This window comes from Triticum aestivum, chromosome 6A (genome assembly GCF_018294505.1).
Source record: "Triticum aestivum cultivar Chinese Spring chromosome 6A, IWGSC CS RefSeq v2.1, whole genome shotgun sequence".
In the NCBI taxonomy this organism is placed as follows: domain Eukaryota; kingdom Viridiplantae; phylum Streptophyta; class Magnoliopsida; order Poales; family Poaceae; genus Triticum; species Triticum aestivum.
In genome coordinates, this window is record NC_057809.1 from 497,182,829 (window position 1) to 497,190,738 (window position 7,910).

At 51.2% G+C, this 7,910-nt stretch overlaps 1 pseudogene; it reads right to left on the bottom strand.

The window, feature by feature from the left end:
* Window positions 1–1,980: 1,980 nt before the first annotated feature.
* LOC123130819 (protein NRT1/ PTR FAMILY 8.3-like) lies at window positions 1,981–5,157 on the bottom strand (annotated as a pseudogene).
* Window positions 5,158–7,910: the final 2,753 nt, after the last annotated feature.

The window sequence follows — 7,910 nt, forward strand, 5'->3', positions numbered from 1 at the left end:
CTCTATTGATGAAGCTTTGGCGGATCCTAGATGGAAGGCCATGGAAGAAGAATTTATGGCCTTGGGGAAAAATGAGATGTGGCACTTGGTTCCACGTGGTCAAGGTAATAATTTGATAGACTGTAAGTGGTTTTACAAAATTAAAAGGAAAGCAGATGGCACGATTGGTAGATACAAGGCCAGGCTAGTGGCAAAAGGTTTTAAACAGAGATATGGAATAGATTACGAGGACACCTTTACTCCTGTTGTTAAAGCTGCTACTATCAGGTTGGTTCTGTCTGTTGTTGTGTCTAGGGGACGGAGCCTACGACAGTTGGACGTGCAGAACGCGTATTTGCATGGTGTTCTAGAAGAGGAGGTTTACATGAAACAACTACCTGGGTCTGAAAACAAGAATGCATCTTTTCATGTGTGTAAACTTGATAAGGCTCTCTATGGTCTAAAACAGGCCCCGAGAGCATGGTATCATCGCTTGAGCATGAAGTTGCAAGCCATTGGTTTTGTTCCTTCAAAGTCTGATATTTCATTATTTATTTTCAACAAGTCCAATATAACAATGTACATGCTCATATATGTTGATGATATCATCATTGCAACCTCATCTGATGAAGCAGTGACAGCACTCCTAAAAGACCTAGGCTCTGAGTTTGCCTTGAAGGACTTGGGAGATCTGAATTTCTTTCTCGGCATTGACGTCAAAAGAAACAAAGATGGTATTATCTTATCTCAGGAAAAATATGCTAATGATCTTTTGAAAAGGGTTGGAATGCAGGATTGCAAGCCTTCGCCAACTCCATTGGCTAGTTCTGATAAACTATCTCCGCATGAAGGTGAGCTCCTAAGTTAGGAAGATAACACTCAGTATAGAAGTATGATTGGTGCACTTTAATACTTAACTCTTACTAGACCAGATTTATCCTATGCTGTAAACAAGGTATGTCAGTTTCTGCATGCACCTACCATCTTGCACTGGACTGCAGCTAAACACATTTTGAGATATGTAAAGTATACAGTAAACATTGGACTAATATTCAGTAAGTCTTAATCCACACTTGTCAGTGCTTTTACTGATGCTGACTGGGCTAGAAGTATTGATGACAGACGGTCCACAGGTGGCTTTGCAGTATTCTTTGGTCCAAATTTGATATCATGGTGTGCAAAGAAACATGCTACTGTCTCCAGGTCTAGTACATAAGCTGAGTATAAGGCACTGGCTAATGCTACTACAGAAATTATCTGGCTTCAGTCTTTGCTGAAGGAACTTGGAGTGACTCAAGCTCCTTGTTTATGGTGTGATAATCTTGGCGCCACTTATCTTTCTGCTAATCCAGTGTTTCATGCCAGAACAAAACGTATTGAGATAGACTTTCACTTCGTCAGAGAACATGCTGCCAACAAAGAGTTGGACATTCGGTTTATTCACTTTGGAGATCAGATTGCAGATGGCTTCACCAAGGCGTTGCCTACAAGGAGCTTCGAGAAATTTAGACGTAATCTAAACTTGATCAAGTTGTGATTAAGGGGGTGTATTGAAATATCTCATGTAGGCCTCCTATGGGCCGGCGCATATAGTCTCGTATAGAGTTAGTTAGTTAGAGATATACTAGTATCTAGTTAAACCTCCTTCTATCTCTATATGTTCTCTTGTACTCCAAGTCTTGTATGCGATCATGGGATAAGCCCCATCATTATCAATAAATACCCGCGGCCCTCTCTCGAGAGGGTAGAACGCTTCCACCACAATTTCTACACTACTCGCATGTTAAATGCAAATTTCTGTCCCTGGATTGAAATAGAAGAGAAGCACACATTCATACTGTCATCTTGTAATCTTTCTACAATCCAAGAAAGGGCACCAACAAAAATTCAAAAAAATGTTCCTGCCATAGGATTACACTACGGCCATGAAAAAGAAAAGAGAAGTGATATCCTACATTTCCTCCTAGTGTTTCTTGTGTATATATATGTACATGGCTACTAGCTAGTTACTGTTCATCCATCACCAATTGGCGATTGTGCAATGTAATCTATGTAATGGAATGGAATCTTGAAGATTTAGAGCAAGCGATCACGAGATGACCGTCTTGAGCCTGTAGTTCTTGACGATGCCGCTGTACACGACGAAGTTGAGCGTGCACATTGCAGCCATGGCCCAGAAGAAGTAGTCGAGGTGGCCCCAAGGGTGGACACGGTCCGGGCCGGTCCGGTCCCGGTCCGAGCCGTCGTTTGGACCGGCCGCCGGCGGTCCGGGCCGGACCGGACCGAGCAGTGCAGCGGTCCTGATTTCAGGGACCGGACCGGCAGGCGCGAAGCTCGGTGCGGACCGGCGGTCCTCACGGTCCGGCGACATCCAGTCACTGCCATGTGGGTCCAGCGTGGCGGAGGGGTGGTCGGAGAAGAAGCAGGGTGGCCGGAGCCGGAGAAGACGCTCCTGATGCACGGCGGCGCGAGGGAGAGGCAAGGAAGAGAGAGGGAGCGGCTCAGCTATGCGGGGTAGACGAGGAGCAGCCGCGCGAGGGCACGGCGGCGCGAGGCGGAGGGGGCCGGTGCCGGGGAGAGGGAGGCGAGGGAGGGGGGGCCGCGTAGGGGAGAGAAGAAGCTGCCTGACGGCGCAGCCGCGCAGGGGAGAGGGAGGCGAGGGAGAGAGGAAGCTCGCTCGCTAGGTCACGCACGCACGAGGCACGACTATATGCGTTGGGCTCTCCTGATTAGCTGTATATTGGGCTGGGCCTTCGGTCCTCCGAGCCGGACCGAGCTTTCAGTGGACCGGACCGACCGAATTTCGGTCCTGTTTGCGTGGACCGGACCGGCCATATTATTGAGCGAGCCAGGACCGCACGGTCCGGGCCAGAACGAGCCGCGAGCCGGGCCGAAAGCCCGCTCGTCACGTCCACCCTGAGGTGCCCTTGTTGAGGTCGTCGGAGATCCACCCGGGGCTGTCTCCCGTCGCCGTGAAGGCCTCCACGATGGCGTAGATGAAGGAGCTCATGTAGCTCCCCAGCGCGATGGCGAGCAGAGCGAGCGACGTGCACATGCTGTTCATGGTGTCCGGCGCCTCGCCGAAGAAGAACTCCAGCTGCGCGATGTAGCAGAACACCTCCCCGCCGGCAAGGAAGAAGTGCTGTCGAGCCGCTTCATTTCCACGAGCGCTGCCACCGCCATGGTGAGCGCCATGAGGAGCCGCCCGGCACCCATCCGCTGCAGCTGCGACGGCTCGCCGTCACCGCTCGAGGAGAAGCTCCTCAACGCCGGCACGATCACCTTGGTGTAGAGGAGCACCCATGTCATGACGCAGATCACCTCGAAGGAGGCCAGCGACGCCGCGGGCACCGGCACCGACAGGATGGTCATTTCCATGGCACTGCCCTGCTGCACGAACGTGGTGTTCATCTGCGAGAATGCCGATGACACGACGACGCTGGTGATCCATACGGGAAGCAGGCGGAGCAGGATCTTGAGCTCCTCCACCTGAGTCACCGTGCAGAGCTTCCACGAGGTCGCCGCCTCCGGCCTCTCCTCCATGTCCGACTCCGTGACGATGGCCGCCTTGTCGAGGAACTTGAAGTCGCTTGTGTGCGCGATCTTGGGCTGGGGCGAGTCGATCTTATCGCTGACCTCGTAGAGGTGTCCGGCTTCGGCGGGCACGTTGACGCTGATCTTCTTGCACGCGGCAGCGACGACCTGGCAGAGGCTCTTGAGCGGGGTGCCGGCGGGCATGCGGCGCTTGTACATAGGCGTGGCGAGCACGAAGGCGGCGAAGGCGAGCGCGATGCAGGCGGTGGCGATGCCGAAGCCGAGGCCCCAGCTGACGTTCTGCTGGATCCAGACAAGGAACACGCCGGAGATGATGGGGCCGAAGCTCACGCAGAGGTAGAACCAGCTGAAGAAGGACGCCTTGCCCTCCCGGTCCGTCGCGCTGTCGTCGTCGAACTGCTCCGCTCCGAACGGCAGCAGCGACGAGCGCACCCCGCCGCACCCGATCGCCACGAGGTACAGCCCCGCGAAAGCCACGGTCTGCGAGCTCAGCCCCCCACGTGCCGGCGGTGCCGGCGCATGACGCGCCCGCCCCGCACAGCGCCGCCGTGGTGGTGGGCACGAACGCAGAGAAGGTGACGAGCATCATGCCGAGGAGGTACACGACGAGGGAGACGAGGATGGTGTTGTAGTTGCCCCAGAAGGAGTCGGCGATGACGGCGCCGAAGACGGGGGTGAGGTAGCTGGTGCCGAACCAGGTGGCGACGTTGGATGCGCTGGTGAGGTTGGTGCCGTGGAGGACGGTCTCCAGGTACACCACCAGGTTGGTGGAGATGCCATTGAACGCCGTGCTCTCCAGGCATTCGAACACTGCACCAACAATGGCGAAACATTTTTGGTAACTGGAAAAACAGTTAGATGAACATGTAGCTTTGCTTACATAGAATTACTGCCGGCGCCTTGCTGCCGCCCCGCTTCTTATGCTTGAGGAGTGGCACCTGCAGCTGCAGGCTGTCATCCTCTTGAACCTTTGGGCCATGACTCTGTAACAGAGATAATTGCAGGAATTGTTAGCAACTAGAACAGACTATGTATTTTTCTTAACAAAATGCATCTGTATTGACGAATTCTGGATGTGATGCTGCAGCACGACTGTGATGTGGATGTGCTTGTCTGGTTAGAAAAGGAAGGGGGCTGGATATGCATGTGTTAACCACGTCTTAATAACCATTTTCTTCTCTGTGTTCTTGTAAGTTAGACTCGGTCTAATGGAGGTGCACAAGTGCTATTCTTGTGTTGACTGATGCTGAAGCGTGGTTCTGGATTTTGCATTTCAGTTTTCATTGTGATCCTCCTTGCAGAACGAACAGGGGGCAGCGCAGGAGGAGGAGGAGGGCAAGAGCGGATGCTGATCGTTACCTCGGGCAGGAGCGTCGCGCGCTGGCCTCTCTCCATGGCGTCCATGTCGCGATGAGCTCTGTGGCTATCGGAAGCGGAAGTTTGAGCTAATCCTAGCTAGTAGCTAACTTGGGCTTGGACAGGATCCATTTGGCTCATGCGTGCGCATACGAGTTTGTTCTCAGTCGCACCGCACGACTCCGCTACCAAAGCCGCGAAGTTTCGACGCAGTAGGCAGCGGCTAGCAGGCTCAGGCTCAGGTTGCATGCAGCCACTCATCGCCGGTCTCCGGTCTCCACAGTCGGATTGTTTATCGAGTAATAATAGAAGCGTGGTGATTTGCTTGGCGCCGGAAGGGGGACTGTACTGGGCGTGGCGCCAAGTTGGGACAAACGGAGAGAAGTCGGGTCGATGTCTGTCTCATCCAGTGGCGCGGTAGGTGCAGAGGCTGAGAAGGACGATGAGCTGATTCTGTCAAACGGAGAGAACGATGGTAGGTCAAACTTGTCGTCGACTGCCGCCAAGGCTGCGTGTACTAGTATCTTCGTATCCATTCAGTTTATAGGTGAGCTTCTGAACTGTTCCTTCCTTGATTTGGAGGATGCGATTTGAAAGGAAAAAAAATACAAATGTCAGTCAATCAATGTGTGCTGAAGACTGCAGCAGTGTATTTGACCCCCTCGATCGAATCCTTGATTTGGAGGAGCACGAACGGTGTGTACGCACCTTGCTGAACGATGATCCCAGCTCTAAGGTCATATGCGTTTGACTTCACCTAGCGGCTAGCACTTGTGGAATGTTAAGCACCTACACCTCTATCAACTGAAAATTGTCGAAGTAGAGTCACGCTCCTCTTTCTTCCTTCATCCAGACTTTCCTTCTTGCCTTTGAGTTGTGCTATACACACGACAAGTTTTGCATGATAGATAGACGATGATACAATCCAGCCGGACATGCATATGCCTGAGAACGGCAGTAGCTGCTGGATTTGCACGTCATGCATGGGTCGGTCGGCTACAAGTATCGTGCGTGAAGCTGTTTCGCTTGCCTTTTACCTCCAACTTTGGTGAGAGGATATTCTCCACAAGAGAGCACTGGGACGCTGCCAAAACCATAAGGAGATCCAAAGAAGCTCAGTCCTGCAACCAAGTTCCTACGCACTCTTCTCTTAGAGCATCTTGAGCCGGACATAGCCCATTTATTCACGGCGTAGCCATCCCTCTTATATCCAATCCCCCGAATCCATACAATCTCATGCAACGTAGATCAACTCGGCGTAGATAAATTCAACACATAACATACGATCGGACATAGCAAGTTCATCATTACAACTTGACATAGCAAGTTCACAAAATATGGACACTTCAACTACCATAGCATTGCTAGATCTAGATAGATACCTCGCCACTTCCTTGCCAGGCCCTTCCCCTTGGAATCTCCAAAACGGGCGTTAGTAGGCGTTGAAGTCCTCATCATACGCATCAGCATCCGGAGGGCCATCGTCGTTGCTAGAGGTGGACGAGAAGGGTGGTCCGGCCAGACATCTGGTGGGGTGGGCCTGCTCCTTGTCAAGGCGGCTAACTTTAGCCGCAGCGGCCACCTTCTCCTTGGCGAGGCACTCGGACTCCTCAAGCCACAATGCCTACACATTTTTGCGGCGATGGATGAGTACATTTTGCTTCACTTTTTACCCCTTATTTTTGCGTTTTAGTCATAGGATTTTCATAATTTTATCGCATTCGCGCTACCTATTTTGTTGTTTTTGTCAGAATCTCAAAGGAGCAGGAGATTAAGCATTGATTGGAAATCACCTATTTCTGGGTGAACACCATGCTAATTGATGTAATAATAACCTAAGATCAAAATGGGAAGAAAACCAGCAATGCAAGCCTTACCAGGAGAGAAGACGGTGTGCAGTACGGCCAGCTCCCCATGGTCAACGATTTCATCCACATGTGATTGGATCTCGCATTCGGCGAACAGAGAGGCCACAACCATGAAACGGGAGCAGAAAATCACCTCTAAGAGGGATCTGGAGGGGAAATCGATGGAAGGGCACCGCCACGCCATCACCTCGACAACGAAGACTACGACATCAACTATCATCATCCACATCCTTGCCATCGACCCCTCCATTCATTTATTTGTAATACCGAACCCTAATATGGATTCATACACGTGTTGCATTAATCATCCATCTGTAATTGCTAGGAACACCATGATGATTTTTATTTTCTTTATTTCTGAGTAGAACCCTAGTTCTCGGGGATATGGAGGAACCCTAGTATGTGTATGAACTGAACACCAATAAGAGGCAATATTTTTCTTATATGTTTGTGTTAATTATTCTTCATTATGTTGTGTGAAGTCGATCACACAACATATGCCTTAGTGGACATGAAGGATGTTACTATCATTGGGAAGCAGGGATGTGGAGGTAGTGTTGTGACAGAAGTTATCTCCCTCCTTTGTCGAGCTATGATAAGGGAAATAACGGAGAACCCATTGAGAGAGTCCTGGACTAAGGGGTCCTCGGGCGTCCGGCCTGTTAGCCATGGGCCGGACTGATGGGCTATGAAGATACGAAAACCAAAGACTGCACCCGTGTCCGGATAGGACTCTCCTTGGCGTGGAAGGCAAGCTTGGCGACCGGATATGTAGATTCATTTCTCTGTAACTGACCTTATGTAACCCTAGATCCTCCCGGTGTCTATATAAACCGAAGGACTTAGTCCGGATAGGAGACTCATTATCATAGCCATACAAGCTAGACCTCTAGGGTTTAGCCATTACGATCTCGAGGTAGATCAACTCTTGTAATACTCATATTCATCAATATCAATCAAGAAGGACGTAGGGTACTACCTCCATAGAGAGGGCCCGAACCTTGGTAAACATCGTGTCCCTTGTCTCCTATTACCATCGACCTTAGACGCACAATTCGGGACCCCCTACCCGAGATCCGCCGGTTTTGACACCGACATTGGTGCTTTCATTGAGGGTTCCACTATGCTGTCACCAAAAGGTTTGATGGCCCC